Raw genomic sequence first — 13195 nt, 5'->3', positions numbered from 1 at the left:
TCAGCACACTCAAATCCGTTCCCTTAATCAGTGATGGATGACTAAGAATTTCTGCCAACCAAATTTTAAGGGACCAGAGGGACTGACTGGGAAAAAAACAAAACAAAACCGTGACAAGCAGGTAAGCACTGAGGCACTAGTCTCAAGTTTTAAAGTAACGAATTAATACAATAGATGTTTTTAATAACTTGTCACTTGGTCTTTATTCTGAGGAGTGCTGGAAGTTAAAATGTTTCACCCAATACCAAAAGTGAGAAACAGGGAAGACTTTTAATTTCACCAAACCGCCCCCCCCCCCCGCCCCGGCCTGGTGGAATTCATGCAAATTGAATTAAACTGTTCCGCAAAACCTCTGCTATCCTTCCACATCTGTCCATAACGTGCTCGGTTTTTTAGTAATTGGATCTCTAGGATAATCACATACTCTCTTGACCACGCAACCTGATTAATAATGAATGAACATTCCTGAAAAGAATCACTTGGAAGCACAGCAGATGTCTTTGGGGATATGAAGGCTTTAATGATAAAAATTAAGGAGAAATGGGAGCTAGGTCACACTGTCTGGTTATTTTAATTGAAACCTAGTCTTCCAAATTTACTTAACAGAATGCTTAAATACACCTTCTGGAGTTCACTTATACAAGCAGACAAGAAAAAAAAGACACCAATGACAATGCAAAAAAGCAGTCCTGATTTCTCCAGGACCAACTGCCCCCATCCCGCTGCCCTCACAGTACAGAAACCCCCGCGACAGTCTCACCAATGCAATTTGTCCTACTGTTAAGACTGATAAATAGGTTAAAAACAAGAAATAGCACATTTGTCCTTACTAGTTCTCTTAGCATCTCTCCAGATTCTTACAAAGAGATCACCTCGAATACCCACCAATGGGCTGCACCCTAGTTCTTGTTGAAGAAACATCGCCGTAGGCAGAGGATGGGGACCCACGAAATGACAGACAGGCCACCGAGACCAGATGGCGGGTGGCAGGCCGTGGCGGAGCAGTCCTGTGTGTCTGGGAGAGCGTCAACAGTGAAACACAACAGGAAAATCGACGCGACAATTCCAGGAAGGCCAGCTCCACCTCATCCCACCCCGCCAGGGTTGCCGAGTTGAAGAATCAAAACTCCCTCTTGCTTTCCAACTGCCTTTTCCACACAGCTCGGCAGGGCTTCCCTGTGCTCTCGCCCACTCAACGTTCAACTCAAGCCAAATGAAAAGGCAGCTCAGGGCAGATTAATACCCACCGCCTGGTCCCCCCCAAAAAATGATGACTTGGCACGGAGATCTGTACCCTCCTTGCTCACGGGGACCAGCAGCGGGTCAGTGTCCCGCAGCTGAGTGCTGGGTGCCAATTTCCCATGCTGCCAACAGGAGCGTCCTGTCCAGCTCCCGGGGTCAGCAACGGGCGCTCGCCTCCCTTGCCCCCCGAAGCACATGATCACATTATGTGCTGGACGCCGGGTTGTTGTTGCTGTTGTTGTTGTTTTTTAAATAATATACTGATTATTTTGTGTCTATCTTCTGAATTAAAATATAATACCTGGAAGGAGTTTTTTAAAACATTACATCAAGAAGAACTATCTCTCGTACAGACACAATAAAGTGCTTATTTTTTCCTTCCCAAAATAGAGATCTAAATTGCAATTTATCATCCTGATAAACAAATGAAAATACATGTGTATGAAACACATACATATGCCTATACACACAGAAGCAATACATATATACACATACCTATATGCATATATTATGCATGCATATAACATATCATATAGACATACGTTTATATATATGTATAATGCCTACACATACATGTAAGAGCAAATCTGTGATGGGTGTCCCAGATTTCAGTTTCCAGAATGGCAAAGAAAAGAGTGAATTGAGAATGGAAAGTAATCTTTTAAAAACTGACTGTCTAAAGGAAGAAGAGGCAGTAGTCTTCCCAAAAGCAAAAAAAAAAAAAAAAAAAAAAAGTCCTACCCTGCAGTTCTTTCAAGGATGTTGCTTATCACCACGCAAGACAAGAAACTGCAACTGAAGTAAATCATCAGGAAAGTGTAAAAAAACCAAACCAAGCCAAAACAAAAAAACAGGCTGACTGCAAACCTGCACGATTCATGTGCAAACCCAGACATCTGGCCTCCACCAAAGGTGTGTAAGAACTTCTTGCTAAAGGGCGAGCAGGAGGCAAGGACCGTCTCCTCCTTGTTGCCTGGCTGGAACGTCGAGACGCCTACTTTCATGCCATTGCAACACCTCACGGTAAACCAAAGCACGCTTCACATGTTTGGACATAAAAATGCAAACATATACTTTCTTGGCTTATGTCTGTACAAATCATAATTTCATTTGTCTGTTAACAATAAACAAAGGGATTACTCAATTTCACATACGGATGACTTCCCAAAGAAGTCCTCGCTATCCACAGAAAAGACACGCGTACATCAAACAGAATTCGAAAGAACTTTTTCATCATGAGATTTGAAAGCATTGCTTTGTTAAAACAACATTAAAATTGTCAAAATTTCTACGGGACATGGCTAACTTGTCTGTAAATATTTTCAGCCTGAACGTCTAGAGTTGAAACACCAGGAAACAAACACGTACTCCACCCCTCAAAAACAAAAGAGAAGGATAAACAACAACAACCTTTATAATCTTCTACAGAGCCTAATCTGACAACCTCTACAGGAGATTTCCCACCATCAGAGGGTCTCAGACATTTCATGTCTATTACAGTTGATACGAAGAAAGAAAACATCCAGTGTTAAAGGCAAATGGAACCTATTTTACATTCAATTGAAAATGACTGATGTTTCCCCAGTCTATGCTGTACCGAGTGTCAGGCAAGAATTTGGTGCTGAAGGCAGGGATAGCAGACGCGAGAGAGAAGGAAGAGAGCGAGTACTTGTCACACCTAGTCTCCTGACAGAAGTCTAAATCGCCTCTCCTGGAGACCGGACCGCCACTGTGATGCTGGTGGAAATGGAAGCCACCGCTGATTCCAGTGAAACCTCCCGCAGATAAAAAGCACTTCAACACCGCCTTCCCTGAATGCTCTTCCGAGTGGTTTCAGTTCGACAGGCATTTCTATACCCATTTGTAGAACTGCTCTATGTCTATATAAAACCCTATATATGTGGTTTCACTTATTTGTGGAACATAAGGAATAGCATGGAGGACATTAGGAGAAGGAAAGGAAAAATGAAGGGGGGGGGGAATCGGAGGGGGAGACGAAACATGAGAGACTATGGACTCCGAGAAACAAACTGAGGGTTTTAGAGGGGAGGGGGGCGGGGGGGATGGGTTAGCCCGGTGATGGGTATTAAAGAGGGCACATTCTGCATGGAGCACTGGGTGTTATACGCAAACAATGAATCATGGAACACTACATCAAAAACTAATGATGTACTGTATGGTTACTAGCATAACATAATAAAATTAAATTAAAATTCTATATATGTCCACAATGAAATTGACTTTTGTAGTCCTGTATAAATAGGTATGTGTATATATGTACACACCCACATGCATCCATATACAAAAGCACCTTTGCAAAATTACTTGGGACACTTGATGGAATTCACTCTTCACAAACCCCTCAGTTACAACATCCCTCCTGCATTAGAGAAATGTTCCTTCCCCTGCACAAAAATGGAAACCTGTACATAATTTAGACATTAACCCCCCCAAAATGCCTGCTCATATCTGAAAAGGGTTACCCAGAAAATAGCAAAATGACGTAAGAGGTCTAGTCTCTGGAGGACAGACTGGTTGAGCTGGATTGTTACAAGGAGATTCCACCTGGAAAAACGCTTGCCAACTGGGAAAACTTTTTCTTACTTCATTCATACAATACCCCTCTAGGAGGCCGAGAAAGTGCACACTCTCTCCTTCCCACTCATTATCCATCAGGAGAAAAATGCATCAATAAATAGTTGCTGATGGTGGCCAGTATGGCAGTCCACCATTGTTCTCTGAACACCGAAAAGCTGACGTTCAATGGCACGCACAACTACTCAGGTCCCATGACTCACTGAAGTAATGACAATGTCACATAGTAACTGATTCCTATTGTATGGACAGATCGGGAAATTCTCTCAAATACGATAGCCCCTTTCCTCAAAGGAAATTGCTTTCTCTCTCAACTTCACAGTCAGCCACACACAAAAACCTCATGTTCACAATGCCCTGAAGCTACTTTGCGATCTTAAAAAAATAAAGAAAAGTAACCTTTATTCACAACTCCTGGTTAACTATTATGAAGAACAAGCTTTAAACGTTTCCCGTGATCACTGAAGCCCTACAGTCAGGGGATGAAGTCTTTTTTTTTTTTTAAGGCAACAGAAAAAGGAGTGACTCTTTTGTTCTGAATTGTTATTGTAAAAGCACCACATGAGAGAAGGGGAACGATGGGAACATGGCAATGAAAAGGACAACAGTGCTGACAAACGAAAACAGGATATTAAGAACAGCATCGGAACTGTGAGTCCTCGCAGAACAAAAGCAGGAGGCTTCTTGGGAGAAATTTGAGCAAAAATACTTTGAAAAGATGTAAATGCTAATGGATGAATGAGCTCTCCAGGCAGCAAGAAATCTTAAAAGTCTGGGGCAGTAAAATTAGGTTATCATTAAAACACACACACATGCGCGCGCGCATGCAAAGTATCATAAAATTAAAACTGCTTTCAAATCACATTAAATCACTCACTCTTCAACCCATGATCCACTTCTTGACATTACTAGATGTTTTTGACCCATCTAAAATAAGATACTGTTTTTTATTAAATAACTGAGCTAACTTGGTGGACGTTCATAAGGAAACAGAATCTTTTACAGAAAGAAAAAACATCTCTCTCCATTCGGAGCATAGTCTCACACTTTAAATACAACCTTAAAAAAAAAAAAAAAAAGAGCTTTCAAGAACCCCCAGGGAAGCTACCAAATGGGTTCTTTGCTGTGGAATAATCATCACGACTAAGTAGCTCACATGAAACAGATCGGTTTGGTCAAGGCATGCTCTTATCACCTTCTACTTTTCTTCTAATGCAAATTCTGCTAAAGCTACTAGTAGGGCAACACATCTTGTGAGATCATCAGAGTTCGTATGGTTTATTGGACTTACCACATAATGAGAGGTATAATGATCATTACTGCAGCCTCTAAGCTAAAGGGTTCAGAAAAGCAAATAATATATCCTGTCTTGCAATGCCTCCAAAATGGCCGTCTCTTTCCTCTTCTCTGTTCTACTGCTACTCCACTACTTTCGTCTTTCCCCACCCTCTCCTTCTATTGTAAGAGGAAGGGAAAACTCATAGGCTTTCCTCTTTTAGACAGTGCATTTCATCTGGCTTTCTCTGTGACACGCTGGCAGAAAAGATGGGGTTAAGCCCTGAGCTCAGTTGGCCCAACTACCCTTGGTCTAGTTTTGGGGTGAGACCATCAGCGTGGTGTCGTGCAAAGAAACGCGTACCTTGAAACCAGATAAACCTGAGTTCAAACCCCGGCTCTGCCATTTCCTAACAAAGGCGGATAGAAGCCAGCTACTCGACATATCTTCTACTCACAGATCCTCTTCCTATCTTCTACAGTTTCCTTATCTGTAAAACTCGACAATGAGAGCAATCTCAAGGGTCTTTTGAGGATTGAGGCAGAGTTTTAAAAGTGCTAGCAAAACTGTAGCTCCCACACCCTTCTTCCTCTCTTGTCCTGAATCACCTCTTCCCACTCTTCTTTGAGTACATTAATGATCTGTATTTTTTGTTGGAAACTTGTTCAACCCACTTGTGGAAACAGGGAGGATAGCAATCCATGTATTTGTTCAATAACGTGCATGGAATGTCTTCCGTGCACTAATATGACTAATAAACCAGCATTTCTATTATTGTCAATTATTTTTAAATAACTGTCTTCATATAGGCAATCTCCTGTATTTCCCAGCTATCAACAGGCCACGCTTCATTACCATTGGGTCTCCCACCATGACCTAGAGTCCTTGGTTCTCTGCTCCTCACCAAAGAGCTCCCTGTCCCAGACAAATCCTTTGTCAGAATTTTTGATTTTGCAGGAAATCAGAGACCCTGGCATGGGTGGTACAAGTGAGACTATTAAGAACAGTGCAGGGTTTCGGATTTTTCCTACTTGTGAGCTAATCAGTTAGCCTACCAGTTTCATGGATTTTGGCAGAAGACATGAGACCCGTGAGTCAGAGACAAAGGATGTTGTTAGTCAGGGCACAGCAGGCCTGGTGTGTTTCGTGTTCACGTCAGTTCTCCTTGTCCCCCAAGTGCACACTGCATTCACAGGGGGGTTGTATCACAGCTGAGAAACCCAAGCTTAGGAAACCCGAATCTTTTACTATGGACTGCAAGCAAACCTGCCTGACATTTGCCCTATAGAGAGATGTTATAATGGACAGCAAACAAACCTGCTTTCTACCCTGGAGGGAGATAGTCTATCTCGATCTTCCAAGCTGTTTGCTATTCAAATAAGTATCTTTGAAGAGATGGTCTGGAAGAAAAGCCATCAGCACCTCAGCTCACAAGAGGTACAGAAACATGAGAGGTCTCTGGAGAATTATTTCCCAACAGACACAGCTCCTGTCCCCTCTTGGAGATCTGACACAAGAAATCAGATCACCACTGGGCTTTCCAGTAAGTTAGGGTAGAGGCAGTTAACTTGACATTGAATGACCCTTGAGCCATCCGTGGAAGACCCGAGGTAAAAGCCCACAAGAAAATGCTCCCCGCTCCTCATCCCCACCATCCTCTAATATCAGGTAATGCACCAGGAAAACTAGCAGAGTAGGCAGGCCCCACCCATAGATTTTGCCCAAGTAAACAGAGCCCTTAATAACTTCCTTATTAGTCCCAAATCAGCCTGTATCTGGTCTTCATTCTTAACCAAAACTTATTTTAAGAGTCTGGAAGAATAAGCTAGTTTTGTTAATTCTGTGATATTAGAAATCTTATATGTATATTAAGTTGACTTTAACTCAGCTTTTTTTTTTTTTAATTTTAGAACTACTTTTGGAGTAAAACCAGAGAGAAAGTCATTTCTCTGAATATTCATTCATTCAACAGGTCTTTTTGAGGTCTTGCTGTGTGCCAGGCACTGCTGTGGGCACTGGGAATGCACTGGTGAATATGTAAGCCCTGGGAGGGCTTACATTTCCACGAGGGAAACATAAAATAAACCAGGAAATGGGTGAGAAAACACTATCATTTCAAAGAACCATACATAAAATGAAAGAAACAAAAAGAAGGCCATGATAGAAGATAGAGGGGTGGGTGAGGTCTACTTTAGCTACAAAGACATTTCTACTCATACCTGCGCAGGCTTTCTTGCTATTTTGGCTTGTTCCCCAGCCCATAACCAAGCAAACAACACCGTAATTTCAGTATAAAACTTTCCGGCCAGGGCGCCTGGGTGGCTCAGTTGGTTTAGCAACTGCCTTCGGCTCAGGTCATGATCCTGGAGTCCCAGGATCGAGTCCCGCATCGGGCTCCCTGCTCGGCAGGGAGTCTGCTTCTCCCTCTGACTCTCATGCTCTCTGTCTCTCATTCTCTATCAAATAAATAAATAAAATCTTTAAAAAAAAAAAAAAAAAAACCTTATAAAAAAAAAAAAACTTTCCGGCCATTTGGGCACCGAGTTTTGATTTAATCCTCAAACTGTTAAATGTTCAGTGACATATTTCCTTAAGGGATGATTTCTTTTTCAAGGATGTTAAAATCCAACATTTACCATTCCTTACGTGAAAAGACAAAGTGATAAATTATTGGAAAACAGCGACCTCTTTATTTATCTTAGCAATAAAATTTGCGAGAAAAACCACGATCACATGGTGGACCGAAAAAACAGGAACTATGGTAGTTAGAATTCCCTGCATGTCTGAGTGTTTGATGGCAGGATGTTAACCCAAAGTTGAAAGTAACCATGGACATGCAGTTAAGGGTACAGGGAAGGGTGTGAAGGAAATTAATAGACATTTCAAGAGTCATTGGTTTTGCTTTTGCCCCTCGAAGAGAAATTTCAGGAAGGAAGGGAAAGAGGTGGGACAACAGCTCGGGGGTTAACGGACACGTACAGCTAGGGCTTCATGCCTGGAGGATCAAAGAGGAGGGGAAACTAGGAGAGCCCGTTGCCTGAGAGCTGTACTGGGGTCTCACTGACAATGACAATAACAAAAGGTATCTCAAAAGAAAGAAATTCACTGGCTAGGTAAAATGGCAACCATGATTTTTAGAGCCCATCTCTTCAAGGGGCCAGAAGGGAGACAAGCACAGCAGGAACCAGCAGGAATCATGAGAGAGTAACGAGTGGCCACGGTAGCTCAGCAGAGGCCAAGGGACAGGCTGGGAAGTGTTGGTGGCGGGTGCCAGCCACCGCACAGTGGAACCAATAAGCAGGTCTAGGAGGGCATGGAGCAGCAGAGAAAGTGGGGGTTATGACACAAGTAATTCTCGGAGAGTGAGTTAACCCTGGCCCAAAGACTATTGGCCTAAAAACCAAGACTGAAAATGTTTCATTGGAGGCTTGCTAATTCTGCATAAATAAATAAATAAATAAATAAATAAATAAACAAACAAACTTGTAATCATCTGAAAACAAATCCCACAAAGGCTATGAGGCTTCTAGTGTCTTTTTAAAAATACTCTCACGGCAGGCTAACCTCTGAGGGATTTCTCTTGCATTTTCCAAATATTTCCTGTTGTAACTGAGAGAAATTATAAATGTAATTTATAAAACTGGAAATCAAGACATTCCCTTGGAATTAATATCAAAAGGTACGCTCTCTGGGACCTGACGCTAAGATTTTGTTGTTGTCGTTTGGCTCCGTTTCTTATTTATTTGGTGTTTGGGATTACTTGAGTGGTAAAGGAAAAAAAGTTTTATTTTCAGCCAGTAAGTGTGCACTTCATCTTGTACATTTTATCCTCTCACTGAGTCAAATTATATAAAAAGCTGGCTTTTTGAATACAAGCAAAGGTGGAATTGAAAAGACTCAGTACTTGAGATACAATCTAGGGCTTAAAAATTCACCTATGAAAAAATACCTAGCTTTAAGAACAGTGAGCTTTCAAGGTGGCTAAGCTACCTCAAAGTGGAGATGTATTTATTTTAATAATGCATATGGATGTGAATTGGAAGAAGCATCACAATTATGGGAGAAAGCATTGCATTTTTTGAAAAAAAAAAAAAACACTTCTTAATGTCTGCTCTCTCATCTTTATGGTTAAGACTGCTGGGTCATCCCTTGTTACAGAGCTCCTTTAGCTGGTCCTTATTAAAATCAACTGACACTTGATCCAGGGCACTGTTCCAAACAGTTCTGCCAGTTGTCTGAGTCTATTCTTTCTCTTACAAACTCCTCCAAGTGACTCTCTCTTGTAAACGGATGCAAATATTCCGTTCCCCAACTCCATTCACTCTCTCCCTCAGAGTGGGAAATGCCCTTCTCCTGGGGCGCCGGGCAAAGGGGGCAGGATGATGGCAGGGTGACTTCCCAGAAGGGAGCTTTGTTGTGCCTGAGCCACTGCAAGGCAACCTCCCCGCACATCAACTGCCAAAATATCACGGTCCAAACAGGGGCGTCCTGATCCCCCGGCCCGCCCCCGCCTATCAGCATCCAGAAAGCAATTCTTTGCATGGGTGCTTCTTCATCATGATCCTGACTGGCAGCTCCGAGGATTAAACGCAGGTCCTTTATGCACATTAGCCCCCTGGAGTGTTGAACTCCAAAACCTCTATTTTCTGCCCAGTCTACCCTGTATCTCACAAAACCCCAGCTAGCCACTGTGGTACACAGCCTTTCTTCCATTCTGGGTTATCAAAAGAGAACAAAACAAAACACCAGACCCTACGACAATATGATGGACATGGTAATGACAGAGAGTTTGCAGGGTGGTGGGCAGACTCCAGGTTCTTTCATCCCTGAGACTGGGAACCCATTTACTTCTTTATCATTAAAACTTCACATTCTCATCAGCAGAGTTTTGCTTACAATGGCACACGTGATCAACTGGCTGAATGAAAACTGTGTGCTGTGTGTGTGTGTGTGTGTGTGTGTGTGTGTGTGTGTGTATCTCCATTAAAAAATGGCCCACAAAACCACTGAATGAAAATCAACACCAGTGCCTTTTTAATCAAGCAAAATTTCCTGCTTAGCGACTGCATTAAAAAAAAAAAAAGACCATCTGGCCTCTCTGCTACTTGAGGGTTTTGCTCCTCACTTCCTGGTTATCTTTAGCAACACATTATAGTTTCACTTATAAATTATTTTTTTACCACGATCCATTTCCTTCTGTGAACTACTTTAAGAAGCAGAGTAGAAAGCATTGTTCTATTTCTAGGAAAATACTTCTCAGTTCTAAATGGCAGGTTTGAAAGGGGAAAAGAGTCCTTGAAAGAGGAAGATGGAAGTCAAATCACAGTGAGAGCATTAACTACTCGTATTTCTTTAAACATAAACACGTCTGCCACCAAGCTCTCTCTCCTTCTCTCTCTTCATATCCTCGTTGAGAGAGAGAGAAGGAAAGTAATAATTTAAACTCAAAAACAGAGAGCCACTTCTATCCTGCTCATCCAAGGTGTTTTTGTGCTAAGCACCCTCCAAAAAAATAAGACAGAAAGTGGAATTCATTCCTGCATAGGAACGAAAACTATAATAAAAGTACAATCAAACGTCAATTAATTGAAATTCTCTGAAAATGGGAGAGTTCTGGTTAATTTAATTTTCTGGTTAACTGAACCTCAAATAGAAAACCTTTTTTTTTTTTTTTTTTTAATCCTTGTTGAGAACGTTCCTAAAATGCTTGAGCCCCTTTTACTTGCATAACTACAAACCACATAGTGGATTGAATGTAAAGGTTCTTAGGTAATTCCAAATCTTATTGCTTCTTGAGATCATCATTATAAAGATCTTCTTTCTTTTGATCATAAAAAGAGATTTCAGAGATTGAGTTGAAAGTGTACATGTATCCATGACTGTGAATTTTTAGATGAATCCGTGATTTTGCTGTCTTTCTTGCATTTCACAATCTCTTGGGAAAGGGTAGCATAGAAAACTGGGTAACAGAGGTCTGATTCTTTTGGCAAAATTCAGGTAAGTTGAAGTTTTGGTATGGTTGCGTGCTAAAAGAAACTGACTTTAAAAATCCCTTTTATACCTGTTCGGTAAGTGTCAATAGTGAATAATTTTAATACAGTGCTTCCCATCAATTTTACAGACACAAATTAAAGACCATGTAAATTCCTTTGATGTATCTATTTAAACTCACTAAGAAAGCGCCAGGATTTAGGTTTCATGGTAGAACATGATGGCAGCTCAAAATTGGCTCCAAATGTCCTCCTTCCACAATGGGGCCACAAATTGGCCCTCGCTCGGGCTCCATGTTCCAAGTTCCCACAGAACTTTATACTGTGCCACCTTGAGCTACCAAACAATAAAACCATATTGAATCAAAGTATTGCCCAACAGTAAGAGCCCTCTAGCCTTACACATCAGGCTTCCTGCCCTTTGGTGAAGACTATTGTAGAAGGAATTCCTGCACTGGGTAGGAGATTGGAAAAATGTCAGCTAAGATCATTTCCCATTCTAAATACCACGCCATGTACGTGCAAAGATAAGACCAGGCTTTTTGCTCCCTAAGTAGAATCTTTCTAAGTAGAATGTCTCTGTCTCTGTCTCTCTCTCTCTCACACACACACCTCTTCTTTTTTTTTGGCGGGGGGGCGGTGAGGGGCATTACAATGCGCTCATCCTCAAAGCAGCCTAGGCAAAATCTAAAGCCTATTGAAATCGTATTATTTGCCAGGAACTCTGTTAGGTACTGGGCACACGGTAGGATTTTCCCAAAGAGTTCCATAAAGGACTGAATGAAAGTGAAGGGATCAGCCAGAGCTCACTTACAGACCTATAAAAGATCTCCTTATAGGCAGACTAATGATACCAAATGGGCAGTGTTGGTGTTTCCGGACAATGACTATTGAAAATGATGCAGTTGTCACACAGTAAAAATAGAGGACTTTATTGTAAGGCATACATATACCCACTTATGTATTAACTTTATCAACTAATATTTCTTGGGCACAAATGCGGTGAGCATATATGGAGGATACATGTATTGAGTATATATTTTAGATCTCAGAATCTACAACTCAGTCTAGACCTTGCCCATGATCAGTGGGTTTTTCTTCTTGCTCATTTCATCCATCTATCTGTACTGTCTGCTCTTTTCTCAGCATCTTCAACAGGTCTTGCCCCAAAGAAAGATATCTATGCATAGACACTTTATTTTTCCTAGGGACCCCTCGGGGAACACAACAGACCTAAAACCTTGGAGAGTTCCGCAGACACGTTCTAAAGTGGGACACTCAAAAGCAGCGTTAAGGGACCCGAGGGTGATTTGCCTCCAACATCTGTCACCGCAGTGACTTCCAGGTGGGTGAATAGGACATCCTTGGTCAAAGGTCTGGACAAGTAGCCCCATCCCATTTAGAAGCGCCCCAAACACCCTTCTGGCTCATTTGTAGCAGCAGCATCAGGAAGTAGTGAAGACTGTTACCTGCTAGTTCTGTGAAGCTGCCCTCCCCTTAAACACTGAAATAGCTTCCTCAGAAAAGGGCAAACAGGTCTCCTGTGCATGACTCAGTTAACTCATGCCCTGAGCACTGAGCGCCAGTGCGCTATCCTGATTCTTCACTGCACAAAACAAAGCATACCTATCAAAGGAATTGCTGACTTAATGGAAATAATGCTTACTTGTGGGGGGGGGGGGGAGTCGGGGGCCTTGGAGGCAAGACTGAAGTGTGCGTGACTACAGCGTGCATTAATACACCTAACACCCAAATGTCTGACACGTAATGCAACTTACAGAAGGCTTCCTTTGAGTTCCCTTTTTTTTTTGACCGTTCCTTCACATATCCGTAGCTGACATTTTATTTTTAAGCGCCGACAATTTGTCGGGCACTTTATATAAATTCTCTCTAATCCCTCCTCAAACCCGAAAAAGTGGGTCTCGTGTTGTCCATTGTGCGGCTGAGGAACTGAGGCTCAGAGCTGGAGCCTCCGGGCCTGGGCCACGCAGCCAGCACGCAGCAGAGTCCAGTTGAGAAGGTGGCTCTTTCTGACTCCTAAAGATCGCTTTCCTCAGCAACATGTTGCTGCTACATCACAAGGAAGTGGACA

General features: G+C 42.1%; 1 protein-coding gene across 5 annotated transcripts in view; it reads right to left on the bottom strand.

Moving 5' to 3' along the window:
• Positions 1-13195, bottom strand: part of MID1 (midline 1) — a 587779-nt gene that overhangs the window by 113200 nt on the left and 461384 nt on the right. Inside the window, exon 1 of one of the 5 annotated variants that reach the window (XM_078064881.1) lies at positions 886-1000. The exons of the other annotated variants lie outside the window; for them this stretch is intronic. The gene's annotated coding sequence lies outside the window, so the exon portion shown is untranslated. Of the gene's footprint in view, positions 1-885; positions 1001-13195 lie in introns of those variants that run through there. 5 annotated transcript variants of the gene reach the window in all.

This window comes from Halichoerus grypus, chromosome X (genome assembly GCF_964656455.1).
Source record: "Halichoerus grypus chromosome X, mHalGry1.hap1.1, whole genome shotgun sequence".
Classification (NCBI taxonomy): Eukaryota; Metazoa; Chordata; class Mammalia; order Carnivora; family Phocidae; genus Halichoerus; species Halichoerus grypus.
The sequence above is the reverse complement of the archived record's forward strand: the minus strand, read 5'-3'. Positions and strand labels throughout refer to the sequence as shown.